The sequence below is a fragment of the Microchirus variegatus genome, assembly GCF_963457635.1.
Source record: "Microchirus variegatus genome assembly, chromosome: 14".
In the NCBI taxonomy this organism is placed as follows: domain Eukaryota; kingdom Metazoa; phylum Chordata; class Actinopteri; order Pleuronectiformes; family Soleidae; genus Microchirus; species Microchirus variegatus.
The window spans coordinates 6,757,049-6,777,100 of NC_139815.1; positions in this window are offsets into that span (position 1 = coordinate 6,757,049).

A 20,052-nucleotide genomic window follows, 5' to 3' on the forward strand; every position below is an offset into this window, starting at 1 on the left:
GGTGACCTCTGAACCCAATCCACATAGGTACTGCAGGAGGAACCATGAATACTGGCAGCAAATTGTTTTTGCCTCTGGGTTGGCGGATAAATGATGCCCTTGGTGGACACGCACACACACACACACACACGACCAGAAAAGAAACACAAAACACACACTCTTATAAAGACACACTCAGAGATCCAAACCTCTCTGGTCCACTCCTCTGAGTTTTGCACGATTCCACAAACCACACACCTCACTTATGTCACAACTGAACACTTCCCCACTGTGTTTTCAAATTGCATTCATCATCTTCAATCACATCTGTGAGGTGAAGATCGTGTATCAGATTCTTTGAAAAGTTGCTTCAGAGTAGCAGTCCAACACAAAAGGCATCACATTTGAATTAAGGCTCCCATAGACCGGAGATTCAAATTAATTTTTGGTGTGTATCTGGGCCATTACCTCGTTTATGAAGCCCTAAAGTTTGGAAACAAACAGTTCAGCCACTGCTGAGAACGTTGGGTTTTATTGTATTCTCGGTCTCTGCTAGCGCTCTGAAAAAGCCTGGAATCGTGACGTAAGGATCACTTCTACTGAACAGCAGATTCTGCTCTGGGCACTAGTCCGGCCACATCCATATGCGTACATTGAATCGCAGATGAAGAAGAACGACCGTTGTGGAGGTGTTTCACTTGCGACAGTGTCTTCTGACTCTGGCTCTGACTCTGGGTCAAAGGTTTACTATGTGATATTACATTCAACAATTGAACTGCAAACTTTCAGTGAGCACATTCCCATAATCCTTCATGTCGCGTGTTGTTTCCTTCTTTTTTTATTGTCTCGGATTAACAAACAAACAATATCAGTGCATCAGAAGGACAGTAGACTTTTACCGTTTTGATTTCGCGGTGCCCTTGAGTGCACCTTCAAAGAGAGCTTTTTATCATGGTTGCTGCTCACAGTGAATGGGATGGTTTATGAACTATGTCTCTGGAGACTCTCAGATCTCAGTGAGATGCCTTTCATTGTGCAGCACTGAGCTGGCAGGAGGAGGAAGACATTTGCCACGGGATCATGAGTCTGTTGCATATCAAAGGACGCCACACGAGAATGAGGCGCACACAAAATAATGTTAATCTGAAATTAAACACAATAATAAAAAAGAATATATGTTTTTATCGACACATTTTACAAAGCTGTTCGAACAGGACATAAGATTTATTAACCCCTAAAAGACCAACAAGGTGATTATCATGTGCGACACTCTTAGAAATAAGGGTCCCAATAGGGTTCTTCTACAAGGGCTGAGGTTCTACCTGGAACCATTAAATGGTAATTTTGCTTCTGAAAAGCCTTTTCCTGAAGAAAGGGTTTTTCAAGGGTTCTTGGGAACACTAATGGTTCCAGAGAACCCTTTAAAACCCCTTTCCTGAATAAAGGGGTTTAAAAGGGTTCTTGAAGAGTGAGTGTAATTCTTGAATTTAATTAAATTATTGTGCTGTGATACTTCCAAGAAGTTGTCTGTCTGTCTATCTATCTATCTATCTATCTATCTATCTATCTATCTATCTATCTATCTATCTATCTATCTATCTATCTATCTATCTATCTATCTATCTATCTATCTATCTATCTATCTATCTATCTATCTATCATGAACCCCTTTCTTTCCTCATCTGCTTCCTTCCCTTCCTTCCCCACCTACCCCCCATCTCTGCTGTCTGAAGCCCTTGTTACAGATACAGCAGATTTAGTTGGGGGTCATGTGTCCAGGGACGACATTCGATGAAGAGAAGCCCCCCCCCCCCCCCCGGTACACACACACACACACACACACACACACATACACATACACACACAGGCCATAAATGTATTCATCTCATCCTCTTCCGCCCATAGAGGTCACAGCCTTATCTCGCCCTCCGCTGTAGCTCTGTCAGCTCACCAGCCACAAACCATAACTTCAGGCTGCTAGCAAGAGCACCATGTGGTCGTAGGCCAACACAGAAGACAGCGAGGGAGACAGTGATGAGGGAGAGGGAAGGAGAAAGAACAAGGGAGACAGGGAGGCAATGATAAGATGGGAAGAAGAAAGATTGCTGTGTGTTACACACATGGAATGGGAAAGAGGAGTTTCCAGTGTGAAGGTATTGAAGGATCACTTTTATTCTGTAAACACAGAAACACGGCCAACATACACAGGGTGTCCGCGGGGTCATAAATTATTAAAAGTTGATAAATTAAATTAAAGCGGACCTAGACCGGAAGTGTCTTCTGACTCACCCAGAGTCATGTGTCTCTTTGACCCACAAAGTCGTAAAAGGGACTGAACTATTTTTCGTGACAAAGCCATTTTTAAACATTGTTAAAACAATGTTTTGATAATGAGTAGCAGTGTATCCATCGTGCCAGAGGGGGAGCTGTGCTTCTGCGAGTTGGTTTGCTGATTATGCCAATCACAACACAGTTCTATCTTCTGGGTGAGATTTCAGTCTGAAACACCACGGCTGAGGAGAGCTTCAGTGAGGAGAGATTTCTATCGGCTCGTTTCCAGCACCACGAGTGTTTTGCTGCCCAGGCTACTGCCTTCTGGTATGTAGTATTACCATTTTCTGTGTACACCTGAAGAATGAGCTGCTTTACAGTATTATGTGAATTGCTACAGTCTGTTATACCTCACCCATTTACCAGACTAAACAACAAGAACACAGTTATGTCTCATAGTTATGTTATGTTTCATATGTAAGGCTGCCATATAAAATAACATGAAGACAATTATTATTCAAATGAAATACAATCAATGAAATGCAATTTTGAGGGGTCTCCCACATGTGGAAGGGGGAAGAAGAGTAATGGAGGGAGCGCGAAAGTGAAAAACAGCCATAAAAGGTTTAAGAAAAGGGAAGCCAGGAAATTGCTTACTGCCATTACTGCTCAAGGGGTTTGTGCTTTCCAACCAAGTAAAATCTCTAATCTCGGTATTTCCTGGCAAAGCTTTTCACGTTCAAGAAATTATCCACAGACTGCTGCAGGTATTTGTGGTAGCATCGCATTTACAAAACACTGATCTTTCACATTAAGGTTAGACCATTTTTCGATGCATTGTTTCTTCAAGTAACTTTGTATAGATAGATAGATAGATAGATAGATAGATAGATAGATAGATAGATAGATAGATAGATAGATAGATAGATAGATAGATAGATAGATAGATAGATAGATAGATAGATAGATAGATAGATAGATAGATAGATAGACTCTTAAAAATAAGGGTTCTTGGTAACACTAATGGTTCCAGTAAGAAACATTTTGATCCGGAGAACCCTTTAAAACCACTTTCCTGAATAAAAGGGTTTTAGAAGTGTTCCAGGTGGAACCTTTATAAAAAGGTTCTACCTGAAGCCAAAAAGGGTTCTCCGATGAGGACAAGCCGAAGAACCTTATATGGTTCTACTTAGCACTTTTATTTCTAAGAGTGTAGACAGACAGATAGATAGATAGATAGATAGATAGATAGATAGATAGATAGATAGATAGATAGATAGATAGATAGATAGATAGATAGATAGATAGATAGATAGATAGATAGATAGATAGATAGATAGATAGATAGATAGATAGATAGATAGATAGCACTCTATCGCTCACATATACGTAGTTTGGTCCAAAAATCCCAAAGCCTAAAGAAACATGAGACAGAAATTTGATGAAAAACAAATTCAGGTTTTTTTTTGAAGAGTATTAACAATTTACACCTTTATTATCACTGTATTATCCCACAGCTGCCGCTAGAGGAGACTACAGAGCCACATTCTGCTGAAAGGACACACAAAGATCCTGACATTTCCAGTAAATTATTTTACGCAAGAGAAATCACAGCACGTGGACTCACTGAATTAAGAGACATGAAGCCTGAAAATTAGCCGAAACAATGTGTTAAAACAGATTAGTTTTGGAGTGAATTTCAAGAGAGATGAGGATTGTGGGGGAGGGGAGCGAGGATGGAAGACAGTGGGGGGTGTTGGTGGTGTGGGAATGACATGCAGCAGCTCTACCCTCAAAGGGAAGTGTTTTACAATGCAGCCATCAGATGTAGAGGAAGGCACTTTCACCAGACTCCACTTAATTAACCACATCAGTTTCTTAATGTGATCAGTTTTAATTAAAATGAAATTCAATCTGGAGTAGTAACAGGAGGCTAGTGGATGGTGACAGTTGGGGGAGGAGAGGCAGAGAAGTGTGAGGAGGTGTGTGTGTGTGTGTGTGTGTGTGTGTGTGTGTGTGTGTGTGTGTGTGTGTGTGTGTGTGTGTGTGTGTGTGTGTGTGTGCGTGTGCGTGTGCGTGCGTGCCTGTGTGTGTGTGTGTGTGGGCCAGGAGCTGCAACAGCCCCGGTTTTCCTCACTTCAGATTGTGGGCGTCTAATTAATATGAATGGAGCATTAAGCCTTTCGGACTCTGGTGCCTCTCATTTCATGACTATTAATGATTTTAATGAACTGGGCTAATAAGGCCGTTTTTCTCCACTGAGCTCTGGAAGGGCTGTCCGACACACGCTAGGGTCAGGAGGACAGGCTCCCCCGGCCTCCAAATGGGAAATTAAAAGAGTGCTCACAAACCCATTAATGTTCCGTGTGTGTGTGCGCTCATCAGATACTGAGACACAAGAGACAGTGCCGGTTTACATTCTTTGTTTATCGTGGATGAAGTCAGCGGTTGTTGAGCATTAGGGAAAGGAAATGAAGAAAAAGCCTCCATCATCATAAAGTAATATGGGAACGTGAAAAACATGCTTAATCCTAGCGTGTTATCATTGTCATTCTCAGCATGCTGGTGTAAGACGATGGCATTTAGATCAAAAATCTGCTGTTTGAGATGTTGCCTCACAGTCAAAGAGCAGGAATCTTAAACTCAAAAGACCCGGGGGCATAACTTCAAAATAAAAGTGTTTTTTGATTGAGTTCACAATAAAAAAAAAAACAGTTATAAATCTGAATCCATAAATCTTTTTTGATGCACTTTTTTTTTTTTACCTTTTACTGCTGCTGCTGATATTTTATTTTGATATTTTGATATGTGCACCTGTACAAGTTTAGGGAAATCCACAAACATTATGTTATGTATGAAAATTTTTCATACATAACTGGTATTTTGGGAGTCCTAAAATGCTTCCTTTTTATGTTTTTACACCTCGTCCCAATGAAAGACCTTTCTTTTTTCGTCCAGAATGCCTCCTGGACGCCTCCCTCGTGAGGTGTTCCTGGCACGTCCCACTGGGAGGAGGCACCTGAGGAAGACCCAGGACTTGCTAGAGAGACTCTGTCTCTCGGTTGGCCTGGAAACGCCTCGGAAGAGCTGGACGGGAGAGAGGAAAGTGTCGGCTTCTCTGCCCCGCCACCCGACCTTGGATAAGCGGTAGAAGATGGATGGACGGACAACCAACACTGTGATGTCATAGCCCCACCTCTCTCTGCATCGGCTGTCACCATTTTCCCTGTCGTCGTCTTCTTCTTCGTGTGTTTTGAGCATTAACTTTACGTTCATGTTCCACATAATTTTCAATTTTTGGGAAATTTCGGTGGCCGTGCTACAGCGCCACATACAGGCCTGACACATACACTACAGCACTTAGGCTACGTTTACACTCGCACGGGTATTTTTAAAAACGGAGACTTTCCCCTGCGTTTTTTTGCCTTTCGTTTATACACAAACTGCGATTGGCACTGTGAGGCACTGTCATACAACAAGTGTGCGCATGCTCTGAAACGTCCTTCTACTTCTCTCTAGTAGTGCTGAGTAGCCCACAGTCGAAAACCAAAACATTGACTCGGCGTAATTGCTGAAATGACTCCTGTATTGGCATCAGAGCAGCTATGGCAACTTGAATGTCCGACTGATGGATTATAATCCGACATGTTTGTTTTTGTTTGTCTGTACTGCACATGGATCTGACGTCAACGCGTACAGGAGGATTTGCCATCGTGAGCAGCTCAGAGCACACTTTTGCGTTTTCAACCCTTTAGCGGAGCGTTTTTAAGATTTCCACTCTGGAGGGTGGGTTCATCTTTTTGTGTTTTTAAGCCCCAAAAACGCTGTCGCCGTCTAAACGAAAGGCACATCTGATAAAATATTTTGTCGGTTTTACCCGGGAGCGTTGCCGTGTAAAGCCAGCCCGAGACTCTGTGAGGGCACACAATCTTCTGGTTCTGTGAGAGTTGGTGGGAGAATCATCTCACTGCAGTCAGGTGTGTGTGTCACCGATTGGCGTTGATTAAGCCCAGGTGTGGGGAGTGTTCATATTCCCTGAGTCTGCGGTTGCTCTGTGCTGACTCACTGCCTCACCTCAGAGGTAGTGAGAGCTTCTCCCTGTGGCTTCTTAAGTTGTTGCTGTATCTATAAACACTAGCTCAGAACTTTGTGTATGTTTGATGACAATTGCATGTTTCTCAGTGTGTAACTTGTGATGCTGGAGAGTTTGTTGTGACTTCAGCCATTTGGGTTATCAAAGGTCTCCAGGGCAGCCTTTGCCTTTCGTTTCATGTTTTCTGGGCCTCCTGGACAATTCTGGTTTCGAGTGCTGCTTGGCAGCTGTGCCAAGAGTGGTTTTGTACGGATGGAGTAACTTCTTGAAACGTTGCCATGTTTACAGAAAACCTTTTAAGTGCAAAAAGAGACAGGTTTTACCTAAAAGTTCTGTTTCTGTGTGGATAAGGCATCTGACCATGTGAGATTATTTTTCTCCTACCATTTTATCTGATTAACGAGAAGCCACTTAACATGCATGGGAAAAGCAACTGTGATGCATGAGTATTTTCAAGCATCAGTCAGTGAAGCCACTCTGGAGAGCTTTTGTCCTGTCCAATGGGAATGAATGTGTCTCATCTCATTTTAGTTCATTGAATCAATGCAGTAACAGTGAAATACAATAGTGGCTGTGCTGTAGAGGCGACTCTGGATGAAATAAGAAACAGCACATTTTGTGACTGAGGACTGTGTTCTTTTTTCACACAAGGTGAATTTTATATTTTTTCCTCTTTCATGTTTGTAATTATGACGTGAGAAACTGTGCCCACTTTCATCACTAACTTCAAGGTCTGGGTTAAAAAAAAGAAATACTGTGGCTGTTTCTCATGCATGAAAGCTTGTGACCTTTGCTGCATTTCACACTGAACACTGTCCCCCAACAAACCCCCTCTCCCACTCCCCACTGAGCCTGAGAAATACTCCCCCTCAGACCTATAGATAGGCATTGATTATCGTTTCACTGCGGTAACAAGCAAAGCTGTTGAGCTCAAACTCACGAATCACAGCTCAGCTTAAACTGAGTGAGGAGCACACTCATCCTTGACTTTATGCACCTCCATCTTCCTGCTCTTCATTCTCCTTCGCTGGCTGGAGCATACGTCTGGCCTTGTGCAGGGAAATTTACAGCCTGATGTAACCATCTGTTATGCAGCAAAAGTATGACGCTCGGGCTCCTTCACCTTGTTGAGTGCACTGCTTTATATTGTAAATGTCCTATTAGCATTCATGAAGGTATTTACATGCATTCACGACGCTACCGTGATGGTATTTATATTGCACGCTGAACACAGGGAACATTAGAGCCTTATTCCAGGTTATGATGGCTTGCATTAAATGAACAACTTGTCTCTGGGAGAAAGATGAGCGTGATGAACTTTGCATTTGTGCGATTGAGGCCATGTGGCTTTTGCAGCACAGCAACCATGAGACCACATAAGAAAGTAATTGAGATTTGGATAAAAGAACAGAATACTCAAATGACTACTGATAAACATTAAAATGAAGGACCATAGCCACACAAGTATAGACATCAATTCACATCTTAAAGGAGACATATTATGCTGAATCAACCTTTTAATCATTTAAACCTTCTGTCGTGTTCATCTCCCGCCCCTTACTTTAGTGTTCCCGGTCAAAATTGACCGGTCTGTTTTAACTGCTCTTAAATTAGCACAAAAACTATTTCACCACCAAATTGTTATTCAACATTCTTTAGCTGTGAACAATGTATCAAAGTAGTGTTTAACATGAGTGAAAATACAAATAGGCACTGAAAATGTATTACAAAATGAACATGTAATGGAAAAAAATAATGGAAATACAACTGTGTGTGTGTGTGTGTGTGTGTGTGTGTGTGTGTGTGTGTGTGTGTGTGTGTGTGTGTGTGTGTGTGTGTGTGTGTGTGTGTGTGTGTGTGTGTGAGAATTCATGCACATGAGTGGCATGTGACACTCAGGTCAGAGTGGGCCTTGCAAATATAGGCATCACATTTGCAGCATCTCAGGCTTGTTTTGTTGTCTCTAGGGGCACAGAGCTCACAGCTTCCTTTTCTGCCCATGTCCTTGTTGGGGGGGAGCAGCCAGGGCTGGGGCTGGGGCTGGGGCTGGGGCTTGCACAGTCCTAACCAGACTGGCAGAGGCTGGTATGTGGGGCGGCACGTCGATTTCTCTCCAGGTGTCCCCAAACACACGCTTCCCCCCCAGGTTTGTCATCTCCAGTATAATTCCCTCAATGGACTCTGGTAAAAAAAAGAGTTGGAAGCTGGACTTGATGTCATCCACACGAAATGTCGCATACCATGTTGGCCCTGGCATATGACGTTTTCCACTCTTGCACTACTTCCTCTGTCCTGGGGGGATGAAGACCAGAGCAAGTGTCCACTCTTGGACTGGAATGTCTCCTAAGGTGCCTGTTCTTCAGGTGCCTCTCCCTGACTGGTCAGTCTCCTAAAGGTCTGGATCGAAATATGTGTTGTCTTCCACTTCAGAGACATCCTCTTCTATCTCTGGTTCAATTTCAGTGCCTTCTTCGTCATGTCCAAAGAGCTGAAACCAGAACCTCTTCGACAGAGAACCGGTTGGTCAGTCGCCTACTCGTTGTGCTCGGAGTAAAAGGAGTACAAGGCAAACATCAAGCTATATATATGGGGTCTGTGTGAAGATGATACATTGATTAGTCTGTAAAGTGTGGTTCACGTGAGGGATAGGCACAAAAGCACGGGAAAGAGATGGGTTCACATAACAGACACCTGTCTAGTCTGTGTGAAGATATGATACATTGTTTCATCAGGAAGTTGGTTCACGTGAGAGGATCGGCACATAAGTGCGGGAAAGAGATGAAAAAGACAAAAGACATTGTTCAGACTGAAATGTGAGTGAGTGAGTGAGTGAGTGAGTGAGTTGGGGTGGTGTGTATGGGGATGTTTTCTGTCTGATGGATGAATATAGTCTGGATACCCATTAATTTCCTATGGCGGTCACTTTTGACCGGGAACACCACAGGTGTAACAAGGTTGATTAAAACACTCAAAATTCAATGAAAGGTGATCATCACTTTTATATGTTCAAGTGCATAATGTGGAGGATATCATAAGACCTTGAGGCTATCGGATGTAAAACACAATATTTATGAGTGTTTTAAGTTGTAAATTGGTCAGATTTGACCCGAACACGACAGGAGGGTTAAATCCTTATATTTTGGACTTTGGAGGCCCTATGAGTAGGCAAAGTGTGAAAAAAGATGACTCACTCATGTTTTTGTAGTCCTCCTCAGTCTAAATACAGGAGATAAAACACGCGATGTTGACTTCCGCACTCATTGGGACGTCACAGTGCGCTAAATTCCTGGAATTGTTGTCTAGTGGAGCTCCACTCTGTCCCTAAAAAAACGCGAGAGTGCAGGCGAGGGCAACAGTATCCGGAAGAGCGGAAGTCTGCAAAGTGTTCTATTGGCTGCACAGTGCAGCACTGAGTTCTACACAAACTTCCAGCCTCAGAGGATTTACATTTTATATATGACGGCAATGTTCCGGTTAGAGTCAACAAATGATGGCTTTTCCAAATGCTAACTGCTGTTTTATTTTATTTATTTAACCAGATAAAAAAGACCCATTGAGATCAAGATCTCTTTCACAAGGGTGACCTGGCCAAGAAATGCAGCAGCACACATCAAAAGTTAAATAAGAAGCAGGAAATGCAACATTTACAAAACAAAACTTTGAAATATAAAAGTGCAACTAGATAAACATAAAGTGCAGGAGTTGTGATCGCAGTAACAATTTAAGAACATAGACACTGTTGTTCTTAAATTGGATTTCTGTTTTCTGTCTTTTAAGATGGAATGGAAATCTCCTAATGAAATAAAAGCTGGCATTTTAAGATCAGTTTGGAGAGTATTCCAAGCAGCGGGGGCAGAGAAACTGAAAGCTTTTTTCCCCATTTCGGTCCGAACACATGGAGCAGACAAGTGCAAAAAGTCATTTGAACGCAAGGCGTCGTGGCTTCTGGTTCTCTGAAGAAAAGTGCTTAAATAAGCAGGAACCAAGCCGAGAAGAGCCTTATAGACCAGAGTCATCCAGTGTGTGTAGCTGTTAGCTGCCGTTAGCCTCAGTGGCGCTGACGTAGTTTCTTGTGTCTCATTTGCATTTAAAGAGACAAGCACTCAAAGGCGAGCGTTCTGAACAGGGCTGTTTTGGCAGAGTGATTGAACTGCTGTGGTGCTTCATCCTGAAGGTATTTTGACCAAAGCATGTCAAAGACATGTTCATTAGGACACCACGGAACTAGGTTACCTTGGAGAAAAATGTTATAATATGTCTACTTTAATCTAATGACTGAGGCAATTCACTTCAAAGGAAAATGTTGACCAACGTTATAACTGAAGTGAAAAGTAGGCCCTTTTGTTTTTGCAACCTTAATATGCTTTTACTTCCAGGTTGGCCTCCTTTGACAAACCGTGTCCACTTTTATATACTTCCTACTATATTTTATATACTTATATCCATGGTTATTCATGTGAATATCTTTTTGTTCATGATTTCTGTTTTCAGAGGATGTAATATGTTAATAAGTTTTATAGTCTGCCTTTCAAAGTCTAGTCTGAAAGAATTAGTGATATCTAAACGTGAGACTGCAGATTGTAAAAATCCACTTCCCCTTTCCCAAGTGCATCTGAGAACTAAGGTGGCCTTGTATACAGTATGAAAAGTTTTATTCTAAGGTTACGCAAAACAAGCTATTTAATTTTAAAGTGATTATAATCTTAAACTTGTGTAGTATTCATTTTCTGTCATTGTTTTGCATACAACCTCTAAACTGTATACACTTATTCACATGAAAATTCAACTTAATTAATATAATGAGTCAGACTTATTATCCATTTTCAAACATGTGGCTTTAACTCAAATACTGCTTATTCACACTGAATGGAGTGGCTTCAGGGGTCACTTAATTGCACTGTGTACTTGTGGCTTTGTTCTGCTTGTACGGCATGTGGAAGATTTGAGGAATACTTTCCAAGTGATAGAATGAGCACTGGCCAATCAAATCATGATATCAAAAAATATATTTTTTTCTGTAATTTACTTTGTTTTTTGTATTTCTAGCAACTTTTACTTTTATTCCACGACATTTCCCCTTGGACTGTCTTTGTTACTCGTTACTAACAAATAAAATCAAAAGAAGAAGAGTTGGTAATGGTCTATTCTTCTGGTGCTCTTTACTATACTTTTACTTATACTTCTAAAACTCAAGTATGACAGACGTAAGTACAGTAAATGTGAGATACTTGTACTTTTACTCCTTTGGGTACTTTATGTACGACTGTAAACAGCATTATATCGGGAAACTTGCACTCCAGGATCCTCAAAGATCAATAATAAAGAAAGAAAGAAATAAGAAATACACATGAAGCGAGTCCAGAAGACAAAAGTTCCTATTGTGTGGAGATCAGTGCGTAGCTTTAATATCTTGTTTGTGTAACATGCTTTTATTGTGAGTTATGTATGCCTTATCTGCAGTAGGATGAGGGAACATTTATCACAAATTTGAGGATGTTCACTCCAGCTGTTTCCATACTCAGGAGCACTGTGGTCATATTGAATTAACAAAACTTTCTCTCACTGAGTGCGTTTACATGCACACTAAAAAAACGATAACTGCCAATGATCGGATAACTGGAATAAAACATGTCTCGAAGAAATCAGAATACTGACAGAAACCTAGGTGTTAAACAAGTTTTTCAAAAACCGATAACAGGGTTTATTCCGTTTGCATGAGCACTTGAATAACCAGATAACTACAAAACCCGTTAATAATGTTTTTTTCAGTGTGCATGTAAACGCTCGCACTGTGTTTCACCCTGTGTTACTGATCACACGATCACCTGCACAGCTGCACAGCTGCTCCCAGTTGCCTAATCAGCTGCTGATTGTCTGAGGTGTCGTTGAGTTCCATGTACGATTGTTGTGTTCCGGTCAGCCTGTTCACAACAACAAACATGTTACAAACATTTGGTACTTCAGGTCAAATGTAGGTGAAACCTTGTAAGTGGGTCTTTGTCTTCAGATGCAGGTTCACATCCTGTCTCATTGTTTTTCTTGTGCTACAGTCTTCCACTACCCTTTAAAAATCAGTAAAAATGGCACATTTTCCAAAAGTCAAAAGTAAAAAAAATAAAACCACATCTTGCACCTTTTCTTCACGGCACAAACTGAGCAGCACGCACAAACTCGAGACTAATGCAATCTTTTGTAGTTTAACAACATATAAGAATGTAATATGTTAGAATTACGTTTACAAATTCCTACAAAATGTATCCCAATATAATTATCAAATACGTAAATGTTCTGTGGTAATGATTAATTTTTAGTTCATTTTGTGCTGCTCTTTTCGTTTAATAAACAGACTGCTGCAGTTTGACTGTAGGTGCGCTAACAGTGCTAAAGGAGCTAAAGGAGCTAACACAGCTAATGGAGCTAACTGGTAAACGGTGCCTGGACACCGGCCCAGCACTAGTTATTAGTTATGTTCATTTGCTGAGCAAAGTAAGGCACCCATGGCTGGATGTTTATTCCTATTTTCTTTATTTGTGGTCGTTGGGTGCCCCTCCAGTAGATGGCGCCCTTGGCGACTGCCTATAGCCTGTGCCCAGAGCTGGCACTGTGTAAATCTCTATGTTATTGTTGTTATTGTTGTTATTTTCGATTGTCAGTGAAGGAAATCTGGCTATAATCTCTAAAGCTCAGTCATGGTTTTAAAACATTTACTGCTCAACCATTCACAATATTAGAACCATCTGAACTCTCCACTCTGAGTGTGCCACAGTGAATAAAAGAGCATAATAATAGTGATAAAACATTACGGGGAGATGAATGACTGCGGCCTGTTGGCATTTGGCAGGATGCTCTTCTGTATGCTACAGACGTGCCTCTGCTCCTCATGGCCTTTATCGCGGCTGATATTCTGCTCGGTTCTCGATGTGCGAGGGAGCAGAGCTAATACGGCCGTAGCAGCTTTAACAGTCACATCTATTAGAGACACTAACTATCTCATTTGTTCTCCTGACCAAACAACAATAGCAGCAGGCTGAGATTCCTGCAGGTCCAGCTGCAGTCAAGTGAAGGACCGGCATGTTTACACTCATCCCTTCACTGCATAAGTATTTCATTTGGCCATTATTGGGTCCCTTACCGACATAGTCATTATTTTTCGTCACCATTAAAGGCTTATTGCCTCTTTTTTAATTAAGCAAGTTTCTTAATTAGATTTGCAGCAGTCGAGCCTACAAACTGCCTGTCGAGGTAATGAAGTAAAGGCCCACGTTTATGGAGGGAGAGTGGATAAAGAGACTCAGAGAGAGTGAATGGGGACTGATGATGTTCACTCATTGGGTTGCTCTGTGATAAATGCCACTGCGAGGTGAACTGAGTTGAAGAAAAGAAAAAAAAGTTTCTGCCACAGGGCAAATTGTTTTTTTTTAATTATTCACCATTGACATTCTATTTTTGTGGGGCTTAATGTAGTTAGTGCTGCTGCACTCAGACATTTGGTTGCCAAACAATAGCTTCATCTCAGTGAGACATCACACACCACCTCGCTCTCAGGACGTGCCCTGAACGGCAACACCCCCCCGTCACAAATGGAAGGACAGAACCTATCTGTTTCTGCAAGATGTTCTGTGCGCTTGCATCTTTTAGCGAGGTAATTCACGGTGCACGCGTCAATACATCATAGGCTTCTCTAAATTGAGCTTTGAAACACAAAGGGAAGGGCAAACAAGATGGACACAGAAATCAATCTCCTGCCTGATAACACACAGGGAACGCACATTCTGCCGCTTTGAGAATTGACAAGGAGTCGGCATGCGGTGTTGTCTGTCTATCAGCCTGTGATGTCCTCCGAAAACAATCGTCTCTGACACATCGTATACAATTCACGAGGCAGACTCCAGATAAGGCTATTTAGTCTTGACCAAGTCTGAGGCATAGCGTACATGATTTGCCTTGCATAAAATTGAAGGGAGAAAATACAATTGAAAAAGTCACTCTTTAAACCATCAGAGCAAACAGGAAGTTTACTTTTTCACAGAGTGTTTCTCTCCACAGCGACACCGCACTTCAATCCATTTATTTTACAAACCTTTGAAATTCAAATGTGGATGTTGATGTTAGCCAAAGAGAGGAAGGTATGGCAACGCGAGAGGCCGCAGCAGTGGTCATGTCTCTGCTGCTGATGTGAAGACTACATCACAGCCCTGCCGCTGCAGCTACGATTGATCTGAAGCACATTAGTTCTGCACTGGGGGACTAAACAAGGCCCACAGAGCTCTGCCACAATCACACAGCAGGATAAAGATGGGCTTTTGACTGGAGACCTCTGCAGAAAAGACTCCAGCTCAGACACAAAAACGAACAGATCTGATTCAGAAGCAAATATAGGTGGAAGTTTTTATGAGTGAATGGTTGATTGTCTCTATCTGTGGCTCTGCGACGGACTGCTGATCTGTACCCCAACGCTCTATGTCACCTGAGATAGGCACAGCACCCTCCGGTGGAGGATAAAGCGGTAGATAATGGATGGATGGATTATTGTATATTATTGTGTAGGTAAAGGTGGGCTACAGCCTGGACCATCACATGGCCACATAGAGAAACAATCCTGAAATCTGCATGTTTTTGGACTGTGGAAGGAAACACGCTCCATACAGAAAGGCTCTTGTTCTGACTGGGTCATGAACCTGGGTGCTAGCCACTAGACAAACTGTGCAGTCTTATTCTATTCTAAACTAAGAATAATACTAGGAATTCCAATTCCTATCTTAACCCTCAAGCTCAGCCGTTAATCTTAACTGGCCCTCAAAAACAAGTGTTGAGGGTTATTTTGTCACTTAGAAATGGGACACCCCTTAAATGCAGATACTTCTTCAGACTGTAGGGGGCAGAATAACGTGAAAGCTGCGTCCAGTCTGTCAACTCCAAAAAAGAAGAAGAAGAACACATTTACGTCAGGATTATTTATTATGATCCGTTTGTCAGTGAAGTTATTAGGTTGTCAGTTAGTTATAAGATGATACTCATACAAATACCACAACCACGGACATATTCAGCTGACAGTTACCACACACCACAGCTTATTGAAAAGTAAACCATAGCAAATGATTGTTTGTCCGCACCATCCGGCTATTGACAAAAGATCGTAAAACAAAAATAAATGTTACGCAACAATGACGTCAGTTATCAATAATATGGGCCTAAACTAAGATAATACAATGGTTTTCATAATTTTTAAATCTCTATTAACAAAGAAAATACTTAATTTGTAGCGTACTCGTTTCGCTGCTTTCGGCGCCATCGTTGTTATGTCAAAACACGCAATGCATTCTGGGTAGCCCTTGCTTCCAAGGGTGGTGTCGGAAAATCTCAATATTGAGGGCGATACAGCCCTTAAACTTGCCCCTCAACTTAATTTTTCTGAGAATCAGGACAGCACTTGCACTAGAGAGAGCGCATTTTTGAGATTGAGGGTTAAGCAAGGAATTGGAATTCACCCTAACAGTCTGATGGGTGATTCGCTAATTCATACACACCAGACATTTAATGCTTCTGTTCAATTCAATTCAATGCATTTTTGTAATTCAGTTTGAGTTTGTCATGAATTCATGAGTCTGCCGTTTGTCCTGATACAACTGAGTTTGTGAATTCTGTTCTCAAACCAGCACAGAAAACAACCCTTGCATTTTCACATGTCCATATGTCACTGTCTCTGTATTAATGGATGTCTGAATGTCACAGAGCATGTCAGGAGCTGTTGACTACATGCAGAGGCTTTCCAGGCAGGATGATTGAACTCAGCCTCAGACTCTAAGAGTGCGGTTGCTTCCAGAGCCAGATTTACCCTGGAGTGTCCCTGGAGAGAGACCTGACCATAAGACAAGCTTCAAAGGACGCACAGAGATTGTCTGCCTGGTCTACACCACACCATCATCTGCCACCTCCTCCCACCTTGTTTCCTCATTTCTAGCCCCTCTCCTGTTCAACTAAATTTTTTGTCCGACCCTGCTCACTTTGTGTTTTCTGACATTAGTTTGCTGCTACAGTGCTCATCGTAAAGAGAATTTGATGTACACTGTCTGTGTTTTGGTTTGTTTGATGTATTGCCTGCAACGTGTGTGATGTCAATGTGATTTTTAATGTGCATGTTTTCTCATCCTGCAGTGCGTGAGGCTCTCTCTCATGTAAATGTCTCTGCAAAGCAAGATTAATATTCTCTTTTCTACCTGTGTCTGTCTTGTTCTTATGCTGAGACATAGACTTAGGGTGAATTACAATTCCTTGCTTAACCCTCAATCTCAAAAATGCACGCTCCCTCTAGTGCAAGTGCTGTCCCGATTCTCAGAAAAATTAAGTTGAGGGGCAAGTTTAAGGGCTGTATCGCCCTCAATATTGAGATTTTCCAAGACCACCCTTGGGAGCAAGTGCTACCCAGAATGCATTGCGTGTTTTAACAAAACAAAGATGGCGCCGAAAGCAGCGAAACGAGTACGTTACAAATTAAGTATTTTCTTTGTTAATAAAAATGATGAAAACCATTGTACTATCTTAGTTTAGGCCCATATTATGGATTACTGACGTCATTGTTGCGTAACATTTATTTTTATTTTACGATCTTTTGTCAATAGCCGGCCGGTGCGCACAAGCGATCGTTTGCTATGGTTTACTTTTCAATAAGCCGTGGTGTGTGTTAACTGTCAGCTGAATATGTCTGTGGTTGTGGTATTTGTATGAGTATCATCTTATAACTAACTGACAACCTAAAATAATAAATAAATAATCGTGACGTAAATGTGTTCTTCTTCTTCTTTTTTGGAGTTGACAGACTGGACGCAGCTTTCGCGTTATTCTGCCCCCCCACAGTCTGAAAACGTATCTGCATTTAAGGGGTGTCCCATTTCTAAGTGACAAAATAACCCTCAACACTTGGTTTTGAGGGCCAGTTAAGATAAGGGTTGAGCTTGAGGGTTAAGATAGGAACTTGGAATTTGCCCCTAGTCTCAGTTTTCAGACAGTATGTAATTATATTGTATTATATTGTACTGTGTGGTAGAAAAATTCTTACTCGGGTGTCAGACACTTGCTTCAGCACTTCAGAGTTGACCATGGTGCTGGACACGATCAGAGGACTGGACAGAATTTGGTGAGAGGAAAGTCAGTACGGTCGAAGCCAAAATACTGCATGTGCTCCGATGTCTCGCAGCCTTTTCATGCTTCTCACATTTTCCCCTCCAAGGGCCCAGTGCAAAGGGAGAGGAGATTCATACCCTCGTCTTTGTCTTACACTCTCACACTCAAAGGGAAATATTCATTAGATCTTCCTCAGAAATAGAGAGGGATGAGGAGTATGGAGCGATACAGGAAGACATACAGAGAGACGTCCATGTGTTGGCTTGTCGTTCCTTCGTTCTCAAACATGACGAGAGAGCATCAGTTTGCTGGCAAATAACTATATTATAGAGCAGCAGGCGACACTGGGGCATAGTGATTACATATCTGTGCTGGGTGGGTACATTAATTTGTAAGTAATGCATGCCCAGAGCACTGGCAAGCTTTGCAGTGATGTAATATGAGAATCAAATGAGTCATAATAATTGTGTAGACCAGGGGAGGGGAAATGCATCACCATTACGATTGATGCCTCCAATTTATGATCGCTCATTCTGACAAATGCAGAATCCTTTGTAAGTCTCACAGCTATTCTTTCTCCATCTGACACATCTTTCCTCTAACTGAACGGATGTGAATCAAATGAATACTTCTAGAAATCCAACTATTTTCGACTGTATGTGATGCCTCTGTGGGTAAGTGGATAAAACTCTTCATCTTAAACCTGTCCCACACAAGAGGATAATCGGCCAGATTCAGTACCGATCTGGCCCTTCCGACAACATCCTCCTTCTGATCATAGGCCTATTTTGAACTGATTATCTAGCCAAATAATCCGGTAGTGTGAGGGATTAACAGACATGATTTCAATGTCATCGCACGCCTCAAAGTCTTCCCTATTTCAAATTTAGTATTTACAACTGAACAGGGATTGGGGACATGAGCAGAACCCTGCAATAACCAATGAGAGCTAGTTGTATCCTGACAGAGCCCCTTCCTGGTGTAGCATGATAAATCAGCAAATATTTAAAAATATCAAGGATGTCCACCATCGGGTCGTGCTCAACCCATAATTATCCAAAATCTTAGGTGGATCTGACTAACTGACAGCGAGATATGCCCGTCACAGACACGCACACAGACACAACTTGCTTTATAGATAGATGAAGCGTGTTCTGATCCACAGTAAAACAAAGATTTGTCTTCAATTTGTCAGGAATCATTTTTTCCCTGATGAAAAATCCTTTTCCCGCTCTGTTAAGTGATTTCACTGCAATAGCCAAGGACGGTGTATTCTGATCGAGTTCTGACAGATCAACTTGTTTCCTTTGTGGCAGACCATGACCTTGAAAGAATTTAATCACTGGCAAAGTGATTGCGCTTGTCTTTCTCGTGGACAATGAGGTGGATGGAGTGTCAGAATCTGTAGGTCCTGAGACACGTTTCCAGATCAGAGGAGAGAGGAAATGGACAGGTCTCAATAACCAGAGATGAGTTGGACTGAGTCATGGCTAGAGTCAGAAAACATCACCCCCAAATAAAATGTCTTAGGAGATGAGCTGGTCACCTCTGGGACTTGTCCCAACGTCTGACATTGCCTTCATCGATATATATTTCCAGCAATGGCCTGCAGCATCATCACCCTAAGCTACTCCACAGTCTCTTTCAAATGTCACCTCCTCCCCTGCCCCCAAATCCCATCCACATCATCTTTCAATCTTCATCCTCCTTCTCCTGTGGCTTATCGATTTTCTATTTTCCCTTTTCCCCCTCCTTTACCTTGTCCTCCATCTCTCTCAATCTTCTCAAACACACTTTCTGCAGTTCAGACCGTCTGTCTGTCGTCTGAGTTTTTTTATTTTTTTTTATTTTTTTCATCTTTTCTCTCCTCCCTCTCTTTCACTGTTTGGTCAGAGTTTCTCCTCTTTGACAAGGTCAAAGCCCCATCCGTGCTGGGAGCTGCTTAAGCTTCGTAAATGGAGATGTAATGTAATAGAGTGGCAGAGTAATAGAATCTTTGAGGGCTAGGTCTGATCTTGTTAGAGAGGGCTGTGGTGGAGAGACTCCATCGAGATCCTGAGGCATCGGGGCTCTGACGTGTGGAGGCTTTGTTCTCTGATTTCACCCTGAGGTTTGCGAAGAAACAATAAAAAAATTTAAATTTATCAGTATTAGCAAAACTGTAGACATTGTTAAGGTCTTTTCTTTGATTGGATACATTTAAACACACTCAAAGAAATAACTCATTGGATGAACACAAATACATTTTGGGCAGGATTTCCATCCATTAAATTTATGTAGCCCCAACTCAAACTAAGTACCTCCTTGTAATATGATTTAATTGAGTTGGTCGAACTCGTCTTTATCAAATACAGCCAAAATAAAATAAGTACATTTACTGGCCTAAACTGATTTACATTTGTACAACTCAAAATAATATAGTTGATCTAAAATAAAATTCTTTCATTACTTGACCCCCATTTGACCCCAATTTCAGATACACATAACACAAAATCTGGTTAATGTGTTTTTATTTAAAACATCAACATATTGATGACAGTCACTGACTTGTGTCAAAACACAGAAAACCTAAATATGTTTCAGGCAGA